Source organism: Calliphora vicina, chromosome 4, assembly GCF_958450345.1.
Source record: "Calliphora vicina chromosome 4, idCalVici1.1, whole genome shotgun sequence".
Classification (NCBI taxonomy): Eukaryota; Metazoa; Arthropoda; class Insecta; order Diptera; family Calliphoridae; genus Calliphora; species Calliphora vicina.
Genome location: NC_088783.1, coordinates 74,181,382 through 74,195,384, shown reverse-complemented (window position 1 = coordinate 74,195,384; position 14,003 = coordinate 74,181,382). Strand labels below are relative to the sequence as shown.

The window sequence follows — 14,003 nt, the reverse complement described above, 5'->3', positions numbered from 1 at the left end:
TTTTTTAATTTTAAAATCCATATATTGGGATCTAAACAAAATTTTCAAAAATATAATATTAAAATTTTATTTAAAAAAATTATCAAAAAAAATACAAAAATTCTTATTATGATTTTATTACTTAAATATATTTTAAAAAATAAAACAAAAAAGTTTTTTGTTATTTTGTCGGAATTTATAGGTAATAATAATTGAAATGTATCCCAGGAGTTCATATTATGAATGATTAACGTCCATGTATTTTAAGCCACTAACAGTTTTTAAAACATTCAGTTTTAAAAACTGTTAATCATTCTTAATGTAAAACTGCTAAAAAACCGAATTAGTAGTCAAACCTAAAAGTGGAAATATCCCGAAAACTGACAATACGATTATAACATTTTTGGCACACCAAAATTGTATTATTGTTTGGCCGTTAGATGTTATATAACCATATTTTAAAATAAAAAAGTTCACAAACCATAGATTCACGTATATAAATAAAATCGGAAGATCCAATGTTTAAAAATTTGATACAAAAAATTACAAAAAAAGTGTATTAAGTCTTATAACTTCCCCGCCAATTTCGTTTATTTTAACTTTAAAAATCCATAACTTGTGTTTTAAACAAAATTTTTAGAATTTTTATTTTGATTAGGAATATTCACAAGTGCTACTATTTTTTAAGAATGAAAATATATTCTTTCAAAATATTTTTTTTTTTTTTTTTAAAATTTTATTAAAAATTAAAAAAAAAATCGAACATTTTATTATGTTGTTTTAACATATTTTTTGAACTGATTATGACATCTTTTAAAAAAATCAAATTTTATTTTTTTTTAACTTTTTCTGTATTTTGAACACCAATTACATGTACAGGCAAATCCCGGTATAACGAATCTCACTTTAACGAAAATCCAATTTAACGCACGGTCAAATTAGTTACATTGACTATCTTATATAACGAACGTTTCAAAAATTGTATGCTCGATATAACGAATGATGAGAAAAAACAAACAAAATCAGACAAACGACCACATTTTTAAAATTGACTACCTTCTATAGCGAATATTTCGAAAATTGTACGCTCAATATAACGAACAGAAAGTATAAATAACAAAAGTAGTAAAGAATGTGAAAATAAGAAAATAAGTCGTTACAGTACCGTTTCCAATGGTTACTCTCTTTATTAATAGGTGCTGCCATTTTTTCTATAGTGGTTTTAATGGCTTGTTTTCACAATATCTAATGAAAGATTTCGTTCGCGAAAGAAAAATGATTCACATAAACATGAAGTTAGGGAATCCAAAATCGCTTAGAATGGGAACGAAATCTTTCATTCGATATTGTGAAACAGGCTATAATTCACATGAATTAAAATGGGAAACCGTAGAAGAATTTCATTGAAAGAAAAACTAAAAATTTGGATGAATGAATGAAATATGGAATAACAAAATTATCAACATGTATTTTGAAGAAAATAAAAACAAACATTTTATCGTGACTAAGTGTTTCCTGTAAATTATCTTTACATAAATTAAGTGGAATCTGGAATCTTCAAAATCTGTTATTTTAAATGTTTGTCCCTGAGTTTAATTTTCTGAAGGTTGAATCTTTTTCAGAATCGAAATCCCTTACAATGAAGGCTTTATTAATCATGGATAATGCACCAAGCCATCCTCCAGAAGAACAATTAGTAAAAACTACTATAAATATACAAACTTGGACGATATTCATGCCTCCTAACGAATGGGCCAGACAACATATCGTTCGTTATACCGGGATTTGCCTGTATTTTATAACTTCCCCGCAAATTTTGATTATTTTAACTTTGAATATCCATAACTTGTGTTTTAAGCAAAATTTTTAGAATTTTTATTTTGATTATGAATATTCATAAGTGCTACTATTTTTTAAGAATGAAAAAATATTCTTTCAAAATTATTTTATTTAAAAAAAATTTTCTTTTTAACATATTTTTTGAACTGATTTTTTTTAAGAAAATTTTATTTTTTTTAACTTTTTCTGTATTTTGAACATCAATATTTTATAACTTCCCCGCCAATTTTGGTTATTTTAACTTGGTAATCCATAACTTGTGTTTTAAGCAAAATTTTTACAATTTTTATTTTGATTATGAATATTCAAAAGTGCTACATTTTGAACTGATACCTGATATCTGTTGTGATATCTTTTTCTGTATTTTGAACACCAATGATTTATTAAATGTATTTTATAACTTCCCCGCCAATTTTGATTATTTTAACTTTAAAAATCCATAACTTGTGTTTTAAGCAAAATTTTTAGAATTTTTATTTTGATTATGAATATTCACAAATGCTACTATTTTTTAAGAATGAAAATATATTCTTCCAAAATTATTTTTTTTTAAAAATTTTACCAAAAATTTAAAAAAAAAATCAAAAATTGTATTATGTTTTTTTCAACACATTTTTTGAACTGATTATGACATTTTTTAAAAAAAATAAATTTTTTTTTAACTTTTTCTGTATTTTGAATACCAATGATCTTATAACTTCCCCGCCAATTTTTATTATTTTAACTTTGAATATCCATAACTTGTGTTTTAAGCTAAATTTTTAAAATTTTTATTTTGATTATGAATATTCAAAAGTGGTACTATATTTTAAGGATGAAAAAATATTCATTCAAAATTATTTTATGTATTATTTTTTCAAAAATTTTATTATGTTGTTTTTAACATATTTTTTGAACTGAAAAAAATCAAATTTAATTTTTTTTACCTTTTTCTATATTGTGAACACCAATGATTTATCAAATGTATTTTATAACTTCCCCGCCAATTTTGATTATTTTAACTTTGAAAATCCATAGCTTTTGTTTTAAGCAAATTTTTTACAATTTTTATTTTGATTATGAATATTCAAAAGTGCTACATTTTGAACTGATACCTGATATCTGTTAAAAAAATCAAATTTTATTTTTTGTGAATTTTTAAAACCAATGATTTATTAAATTTATTTATTTTCGTTTATTTTAAATTTAAAAATCTCTAACTTGTGTTTTAAGCAAACATTTTTTTTTTGATTATGAATATTCACTATTTTTTAAGAATGAAAATATATTCTTTGAAAATAATTTTTTAATTTTTTTTTTTAAATTTACTAAATAATTAAAAAAAAATATCAAAATTGTATTATGTTGTTTTCAATACATTTTTTGAACTAATAACTTTTAAAAAAAATATTTTTTTTTCTTTTTGGAGTTTTGCGCTATATTAAATGTATTTTGCATATTTTTTTTCAAAAATATATATTTAGCCATTTTCTTAAACACTTTTCTCTCACACTATAATAAACTTACACTACTTATAACAATGACTGTATGCTGCCGACAACAATCATATACATATTTACATTTTCACTCTACATTTACATTCACAATAAGATGATGATTTATCAAAAACAGTCTGTATCTTTAAAACCCATTTCATTACGCTGTTGAAGAGTTCATATAAAAAAGAAAACATATTATCTTAACAAAACATGTGTGAGTGTATGAATGTACGCGTAATTTTATATCAAAAATATACACATAAATTTATTTATTTATTTTTCAATTTTATTTCAAAATATTGTTGTTTATACTTATACAGAAATAAACGAGAGCATCCGTACTTACATAAATACATTAAAAAATATGTTTATATATTCCCACACATTTTAACGTATATTAAGTACACAGACAAAAGAACATATAAAAATAAATACTCTAACATTCTAACGCATCCTTTCATAACCACACATGCTCCTACACAAAAATATTTGTACATTCTTTTAAGTATATATCAATACATCAATATAATACTTATTTCATATATAAGCTTTAAAATGATGATTGAACTAATGAACTGAAATTTCCTTTATGGTTTTATTGAAACGATATTTCCATTTCTAAACGAACCAATAAAACATGTGCATATTAGCATGGCTTCAATTTTCAGAAATAATGCCAACATACTGGTTTGAATTTTATTACAAATAAAGTATTAAGAAATTGTCTCAAAATCAATCCAATCTTTAACTTTATTTTGAAAAATCCACAAGAAATTTTAGATTTTTAAAGCCTCCTTAATAAACAACTGTTCCCTTATATTTTTTTCATATTCGAGTATGTACAAACATCCAAACATATATAATTTATTACAATATTTTTATTAACGTCATAACATACACATGTAACTCAACACTTTAAAAGAGAACAAAACATTTGCACTCATATGTCATGTACATCATATTGGTATTTTATTAGGGTTTTTATTTATTAAAAATAAACATGTACTTATATATATAAATATTATATGGTTTTCTTCATTTACTGATTCACAACACAGTCTATGTTTAATATCATTAAATATGAGAAACAGATTTAGAAATTTTCCAAACCAGAATTTCTTTGACAACTCTTATGTTTGCTAACAAATTTTGTATAAAGGTTTTCACTTTATTTACTTTTCTATTTGCTACAAATTCACAGTGGCTGAACAAATTAATTGAGACACAGTGTAATTTAGTTAGCGAACATAATTTATGCGCTTTGGAATGTAATTGATTAGCACAATGGTCAAAGAGATAGATGGTTTGTAGTCTATGAAGATATACAAAAAATAAGCAAAAGAAAACTTGGAAAAATCATTAAGAAGATTAAGTGCAGGGACTGCAGATAGGCATGAGTAATTAGAAAGGTTAGCAACACATGTCTCAATCTGAAAATAATATATTGTCTAGAAGAGCCATTGAGAGTAATTGGAATCAAAAGAAATTTATGTTATGTATGTATATTTGCTCTGTTCTTCTGTGTGTTACTTAAAATTTATTTAGACAAGAACTCTACTTCCGCATTGTTTAAAAATATTGAATTTTAAAATGATTTTAAATATCTACGAAAATTTCTATAAATCATATAAACGTTGATTTGTGAGCATGTGATTCCAGTCGATACCACAGTCACATATACTCCATATGTACATTATATGCAACAATTTTTATCTATTGAGTAGAGTATATATGTATATTAAGATTCCAAAGCATATTTTGCAGTACTTGAAAGACTACATTATATTATCCTAAAAGTGAGAAGTTTCAAAAATTGATTACAAATCAAAATGGACCACAAGAGGTATAATAAAATCTAAGCTTTAAATTAAGACCTACAATTACTTAGTAACCATTTCTACCATTCATATCAATCTGGATTTTCCCCAATTGTTGGAGGAGAAAAGGCGACCCCATTAATCTGGATAATTATCGCCGAATCGCAATTTGTTAAACTATTATCTATTATTTAGAATCGAACATACTTCTAAATGACAGACAATATGGCTTCCGTGGTAGTAGTTCCACTGGATACCTAATGTACTGTACTTTCGGAACAGTACACCCAACGAAAAAATTAACACATCCGTGTACAATTTGACACCATTCGGTGTCAATAGTGTATCAACCCCGTATGTGTACAAATTGTAAACGAACGGTGTCAATTTGACAACGAAAAAATGACACCATTCCGTAGCGAATTGACAACGTTCGTGTACGATTTTATAACAGACCGTTGACAATTTATCACCGTTTGTGTACGATTTGACACCAGACCGTTGTCAATTTGACACCAAATATTATCGACTTGATACCGTTCGTGTACGATTTGACACCTGACAATTTTTCTTTTAAATTTTTTTGGTAATTAATATAAATAATAATTTCTTTATTTTTTAAATTTTTTTTAATACAATACATATAAAACATAAATATAAAAACTATAAATTTTCATTAGGAGTTGTATGTCGTCACTGGATTTGGTGGTCTTCTCTGCCTGGATCTTCACTGATTTCACTGCCTGGATATTCATCTGCATCAACTCAAATTCGCAATCAAACACAATTACACTTTCTTTTATATTTTGGTTCTCAAAGCATTTATTTGCATCACTATTACCCTTTATTATTTATTAAAATATTTTAAATTTTTTAATGTAAATAAAATTAAAACACACTAATAAAAAGCAACTCACATTGAAATGCGTCGCGAATAATTTAACAACATTGCGTTGTCGATTCTTATCCGTTTGTTTACAAATTGTAAACGTACGGTGTCGAAAAAAAGTGACACCGTATGATGTCAAAATGACACCAACCGTTGTCGATTTTGCAACGTCGTTTTTCCCTCAGTGTAGTGTCATTCAATACACCGCATGGGAGAGAGTGCGACTACTCGATATTTCGAAAGCATTGATAGACTAGTTTCGAAATTAAGCTCGTCCGGTGTCGAGGTTGAATTTCCTCTTTTCATTCGGGAACGTACTATAATGGTAGTAATAGATGGTGTTTGCCCCCAGAAACTCATATTGAGTCTGTAGTCCCCCACAGCTCTGTTCTTTCTCCTTCCCTTTTTTTAATTTTCATGAATGATTTACTAACAATCACTTCAAATCCAATTTATTCTTTCGCTGATGATAGTAATATTCTTTCATATTCATTCGACCATGGAAAAACTCTCCAGAATGAATATGCGTGACTCGATAAATCGTGACCTTATAATAATCTCCAGGTGGGGTGAATTGAACCGAGTTAATTTCAATGCATTCAAAACTCAGTGCTGCCTATTGACACTGAGATTTCACGACAATCACTTCATCGTATGGGTAACACAACTGTTGGAATTTCAGATGTGACGTCCGTTGGAATCGTTATATATTCGATATTTCGAAGGAAATTTTTAGGTACTTGGGCTTCTTGAAGGTGTCATATACACAACCTTCATTCGTCCAAAAATGGAACATAATTCCCACATATGGGCCAGAGCTACAAGGTCAAGTCTTGAGGTGCTGGACCGGGTTCAAAGAAGGGCGGTTGATCTTATAGGTAATGAAACTGTTACCCGGTTATACTTTAGAACATCGTCGGAATTTATTGTACACATATTATCCTGGGTGTTGTTCAGTGTTGGTTATACAAAAAAATATAAAGACCAACGACTAAGGCTAAACTTAGCCTATATAAAGACCTGCGATTGAGTTTATATAATGGTCTATGGATGGGATCATACTTTTACTATATAACAGCCTACGCTTGAGGCTATACTTAGACAATACAAAGACCAACGATTGAGGTTATACCTAGACAATATAAAAACCAACTTTTGGGGCAAAACTTTTACTATATAAAGACTTACGCTTAAGGCTAAATGTGGATTATAAAGGCCAACGATTAAGGCTAAATTTTATAAACGCGAGTTTTGTTTTTAATAACTTATGTCATTTGGAAGGGTACATATCTGTCACTTACTCTCACTTAGTTATTGAACATTATAGTCTAAACAACAAAGTTATTTTTTGCTTCGAAAATGTCAACGAATCGTCATATGCGAGAAGTTTTGCTTTATTTTTTTAATTTGAAAAAAGTGCCACTGAAGCACACCGATAACTCACTGGTGAATGTGTTTCATCGGTATCAACGTGCGAGAGATGTTTTCTTGGGTTCAGAAGTGATGATTTTGACATGGAAGACTAAGATCACCCAGGGCAGCCAAAAAAGTTTGAAGACCAAGAAATGAAGGCATTAATCCATAAAGATTTTTGTGAAACTCAACAAGAGCTTGCAAAATCATTGGGAGTTACTCAAGCTGCAATTTCAAAACGTTTGTGAGTAGCAGGATTCATTCAAAAGCAATGAAATTTGATACCATACGCATTGAAGCCGAGATGCATTGAAAGACGATGTTGCATGTCCAAAATGATTCTTGAATGATATAAACAAAATTATTTTTGGTCAGAATCATTACTTGCAATAAAAATGAATCCCTGAAGCCCCGTCAGCCAGTCGAAACGACACCAAATATCCATGGCGCTAATGTAATTATCTACATTTGGTAGGAGCAAATGGGTTCTATATATTATGAGCTGCTGAATTCTGGCCAGAACATCACAGGAAACTTGTACCGAATGCAACTGATTAATTTGAAGAGAGCATTTGCAGAAAAACCTCCAGAATATGCAACCAGACATAAAACCGTAATATTTCATCATGACAACGCTCGGCCACATTATGCAATTCCTGGTAAAAACTATTTAGAATGAAGTGGTTGGGAAGTTTTGCCTCACCCGTGCGACTATTATTTTCGATCGATTGAGCTAAAATGGTTACGGCCTGTGTGACCCTACCTTTAGACTCTGTTAAGACCTACGTTTGAGTCTAAACTAAACCTTTATTAAATTCTTAAATTCCATTGCATAAATGTATTTTTTTATGATCACAAAATACTAGTTTAATGATTAGTTTTACATTTAATTGTCTAACAAAACTTTTATATTTACTGTATATTTTTAATGCAACTGTTTAGTTGTTACAGTTAATTAACAAAATATACCATTCCATCAATTCGCTATGGGTAAAGTACATATTAAATATATTTCAAAGAATTAAATTTTTATATATTTTAAATTAAATTAATTATTTCATTTTTCAAGAGTATTACACAAAATTATAAATATTAATTACAAGTCTAAACTTATATTCAAAAAACAATAACAGCAAATAAAAATATATAATAAATAAATCAATAATATTGATAACAAGCTCAATCCTTGCAGAATAATTATGAATTTAATGTTTATAGGTATTAAAATAATAAATGGCTTGTTATATTAAAATGGATAAAATCCTGCACATGATTGTTGAATGCACATGGTGATGATTATCATTTTATTTTAATTTAATGATAATGATTATTTACAAGTAAAATTATTTATGGAAAAGTTTGCTGTAATCAATTAATAATAAAGCAATAAAATCCAAAGCTGCACAGAGAAAACAGATTCGTTGTCACAACCGAATTTGTCGCCAATCGAATTCTGTCGGTTACATGTACTATCACATAATTCAGTTGTAGTTACTGAATATATTGATAGTCACAACTGCTAATAACAAACTTATTCGGTTGGAATATATTCAAATTTAATATATAATTATTAGGACAGCCCAAGTAAAAAAAATATTATTTTGTAAAGTTATGCATGTTTTATTAAAGTTTAATAGGGGAACAATTGCAAATAAATGCATACATGTATGAATACGTAAATACTATTAGAAAATCAATAAAGCAGCTAAATTTAAAAACTTGGCAGCAAAACATGGATTTTATGGCAGCTTTATGTACATCGGCAAAATGTGGTAATTTCTCAAAGCGGCTGATGTATGTAGAATCTTCATGTGGTATTCCTGAAAGTCATAAGTTATGTTACCTTCATTTCGGACCTTCATTATCAGGAATTAAGTCAAACTAAGTATATACAATGTAAAACTTTCAATAATCTACAGTCAGCAAAACGACCTTCCACAATGGATTTATAATCTTGTAAAGTATTGACTCGCCAACAGGTATCTGTAAACAAACAGTTAATATTTCGAAATTTATCGGAAAATGTCTGTAAAAATGTTATGGAAATATTTCAAGAAGGTATTATAATTACAGCTAGAGTTTCTTGATATAGGCAAATGAGACAATGAAATAATATGTTCAACAAGTGCATAAATGCACATTTCTCTTAACAGTATAACCGTTACCCTTTAATAACGCTGACGAAAATGGAACGCGATGTTTCTAAAGACAGCGTTTATGTGCTTCTGTACAAATGCATATGTAAGCACTTAATGATGTAGGTTTTCAAAACGATCCTCACTTGGATCAATTTTTTTATAGAATTCCTGAGGAGAATTTACAAAACTGTTTAAACAATGATTTTTAAGGAATATGTTACAATTTACCATTATTTCGGACATTATTCGTCAGGGAGTAAATCATTCCATTAAGATTTCCATCATTTTTTGTCTGCAATCTACCACAGATTCCACATATTCCATTCCGTTCCAATCCAATCCATTCCAAGCTGAATATCTTTTGAAATACATATCTTTTGAAAAAACATACATATACAAAGGCATATTTACCCTTTATAATTCCAAAGAAGACCTACCGCTATCTTGAGCGAATTCACATTAGTTTCTTTTTTAACTCATTTTAATTTTTTATGTAAACATTTGCAGATTTAAAGTTATTTGTGTTTTAATATTTTATTATTTTTAAAAAAGTCAAACAAATTTACATTATTGGGTTTACGTAATCTTTTGTCGGTTGGGAACATAGAATTCGTAAATTTATTAATAACTACAACTGAAAATATAGTTAAAGCGTAAATTCTTTGAATACAAACAAGTTTATGATTGCAAAAACCAATATTTAGTACTAAGAGGAGAATTTAATTAGGTTGTGTCTGCCGATTTCGTTGAATTTATTTTAACCAAATACAAATTGATTACAATAACTAATGTTGCTATTGTAGTAACCACAATTCCATTATAGCTATGTTTCCGCAGCTGTAAATACGGAAAAACTGTTGAATTTATGAATTTTTAGTTATGAAAATAATATTTTGGTTACTTTTATAAAATTTTCGTAATAGTAAACGTTTTCCAACCAATTTGTTTTCTGTGTGTGTTAATAGAGTAGAAAGGGATATTCATTTACAATATTCAAATCCGTTATTATTAAAATTTATTCCTCTTAATACTAAATATTTCTCTTCTATTTTTGAGGTTTTTCAATGTAAAACTTTTATGAGCAGATAGTTATTTTACTAACATAAATGGATTTTTAGATAATGGAAACTAAAAACACATCGGATAACTTAATTTTTCATTGGAATAGAAAATGTTATTTGAGTTATTGTTGACCATGGACCAATGGACCATGCTTGTTTTTGAATTTTTTCATAAAATGTGTGGAATTTTAGTATAAAATTTAGCCTTTAAAACTCATATATTGACTTAAGTTTTGGTATTTTGTTACGAAATGTATGTCAAAAAATATCATTACATCAAATCATTAAAATTACTTATTAAACTCCATTTATAAATTAAACACCAATCAATCGGAAACAATTTATTGACATAACGTTTAACAAAATTGTTGCAATACTTACATATTCAACTAAAAAGGCTCTTTAAAAGAGTCCTTTAAATAAATTCAAAATAACTAAATGAACCAAAATTCAATTTAATTAAATTTTAGCTATAAAATCATGTATGCATAAATTAATAAAAATAAATATGTATCTACTGTTTGCCATAAATTTCAATCAATTGTCAAGACACAATACAAGATGGCATCAACAAAAAACAACAATAGCAAAATGGAGCAAAACATTTTTGGCAACAAAATAAATCTATTTTGGTTGATTGTTTAGCAAGAACGACATAGACATGGAAATAATTTTCCATGTACAGACAGATGGACATCTTTGTTTAGTAATTTCGATAGTATATGGGGGTTTGGATGAAAAGTTCTTTAGATTTGTAAATTTGATTTTCCAAATTCATATTGATATGATATTGAAATTATTCAAATCCTTTTGGTTTCAAAAATAAAGTTTCGTTAAGTTTTTTAAATTTTCAAAATTTCGAAATTTTCACTGGTTTTAATTTACAATAATTTAAACTAAACGATTGTAAAATTTTAATAACTCAAGTCCTTTCGGTTTAGAAAATAAAGTTTCGTTAAGTTTTTTAAATTTTCATAATTTCGAAATTTTCACTGGTTTTAATTTAGATTTTTTAAAGCAAACCGAATGTGGTATTGAAATGATTTGAATACTTTTGGTTTAGAAAATAAAGTTTCGTTAAGTTTTTTAAATTCACAAAATTCTGTAATTTTTCCAGGTTTCAATTTACATTTACTTAAGATAAGTGAATTTAGTATAGAAATAATTAAAATCCTTTTGGTTTAGAAAGTAAAGTTTCGTTAAGTTTTTTATATTTACAAAATTTTTAAATTTTTCTTGGTTTTAATTTAAATTTATTAAAACTAAAGGAATGTTGTATAGAAATGTTTCAAATTCGTTTAGTTTACAAAATAAAGTTTCGTTAAGTTTTTTAATTTGACAAAATTTTGAAATTTTTCCTGGTTTCCATTAATAATGATTTAAGCTAAATGAATTTAAAATTAAAATTATTCAAACCCTTTTTGTTAAGTAGAGATATTCGTGAATCAGATTAAGTTACACATATCATGTCTATTTTTTTAGTAGATGTATAGCCCATTTACAGTTAATGTGTATTACGCATTGTGTAATTTTCAATTTCATTCCTTGAATTCAGAATTTCAAATCAAAAAACGTAAACTATAGTTGTTTAAATATCTTAGTTTAGTTTGGAAAACTATTGTATATTGCTCACCTCCACTCGAAGTCCCACAATGGCTACATTATGAATCACTTCAGTGATAAAATTTAGGGAATATGTTACTACAATGTCGTATATAGTCCTTTGATAAAGCATACAGAGAATACAGATTCTTAGTAGCAACCGAATTTGTTGCCAGTCGAACGATTCGGTTCCACACATAGAATTTTTCGGCTCTATTAACAGAAAGTTAAAGCAACCAAACTTTTGTTATCCCGGCTGTAAAATTCAGTCACTAAGGTAGTAACATTCGATTGTGATCAAATTCGGTTGCTACTACGAATCTGTTTTCTCTGTGCAGAAAAAAATCCTCTAGATTGTCGATTTTTATAACCAGCCACTTAAATCGATTGCCTTACTGCATCAGGCAGCGCATATAATTTGATTTGAAGTCAATAACTTCAGCTTGACTCCGTACGTCCTACAATAGTCCCCTTCCATTTTCATATCTATCCGCATATCAGTTCAATATCTTCAGATTTCAGCTTTGGAGTTTCATCTTGAGTTAATGGTGAAGAATTGTCTGGTCATTTCAGACTCAAATAATCTGTATGGAATAGTAATTAGATTGGTTTCCAATTGTATCTCTTATGCGTAAAGGAAGGCGAAAAACCCGAAAAGTTTTAATACAAAAAATGATAAAAGAAAAATATAAAAATGTAAAATAAATTTTACTTTATTTATCAAATTTCCTCCCCCAAATGGTTCAACAGGATCCGTGACTGATCTAAATGGATCATTTTGATGTGAGATTTGGGAATCAGTCGTATTTAATATACTATTTTCTTCTTTGGGAGTTTATCAGGACATAGTATGGCAATCATGGCAAATGAAAAGGCAGATGAGCCATTCAGGAAAGGCTCCTTCCTAGATACCGTCGACTTTGAAAAAATAAATTAAATGTTGTTCTCAGGAAGATTGCATTTAATAATCATGTCAAACACTGCAGAGTACACTTGCCATAGGGACGACTAGTCAGGGGGAAGATCGTTATATTGAAACTCCTATGAAAAGAGTATGGAGCGATTTCGAAAATTAAATAAAAATTTGCGATAGGTCGTACTGGTCGTATGGAACTGAGATCACACCTGAATCAAGTCAATATAGGATACTCTGTTAAATAGTGAAGCGTATTTCAGAGAGAGTTCCGCATCGATCGGACGGGGTACGGTCTGGACTATAAAGCGGGTAAGGCAAAACTTCCCAACCATTTCATTCCAACAACTTTTTAACAGGTATTGCGATATGTGGCCGAGCGTTGTCATGATGTCGTGTCTCGCCGCAATGCTCGCTTCAAACGAATCAGTTTGGACAGTTTTAGTCTTAGGACCCTTTTCCTCCCTCCAAATACAGAGAATTACCCTAGCGCCATGGTTACTTGGCACTGGCTACGATTGGAGTCGATTTCGTGAAAAATTATTTTCTTTTATAGCGTTCAAACATTATTTCCGACATGCAAAATCATTTTTCAAGTTTTCTCGGCTTCAATTCGTATGGTACCCAATTTCCCAGCTTTTGGATGAATCCTGCTGCAAACATTTTGAAATTGCTGCTTTGATTTTGAAAGCTCTTGTTGAGATTTACAGCAATCTTCATAAAGTAATGCCTCCAATTCTTGGTCTTCAAACATTTCTGGTTAGCCTGGGTAATCTTTGTCTTCCGTGTCAAAATAACCACTTCTGAATAGCACGCTAAAACCGATGGAATACATTAACCATCGGTTTTGGTGACCAATCGGTGTGCTTCAGCG

The 14,003-nt window shown here is 28.5% G+C and overlaps 1 protein-coding gene across 1 annotated transcript in view; it reads left to right on the top strand.

Annotated features, from left to right (window-relative positions):
- dpr14 (defective proboscis extension response 14) overlaps positions 1-14,003 on the top strand; it is a 175,712-nt gene that overhangs the window by 36,233 nt on the left and 125,476 nt on the right. The window lies entirely within an intron of this gene.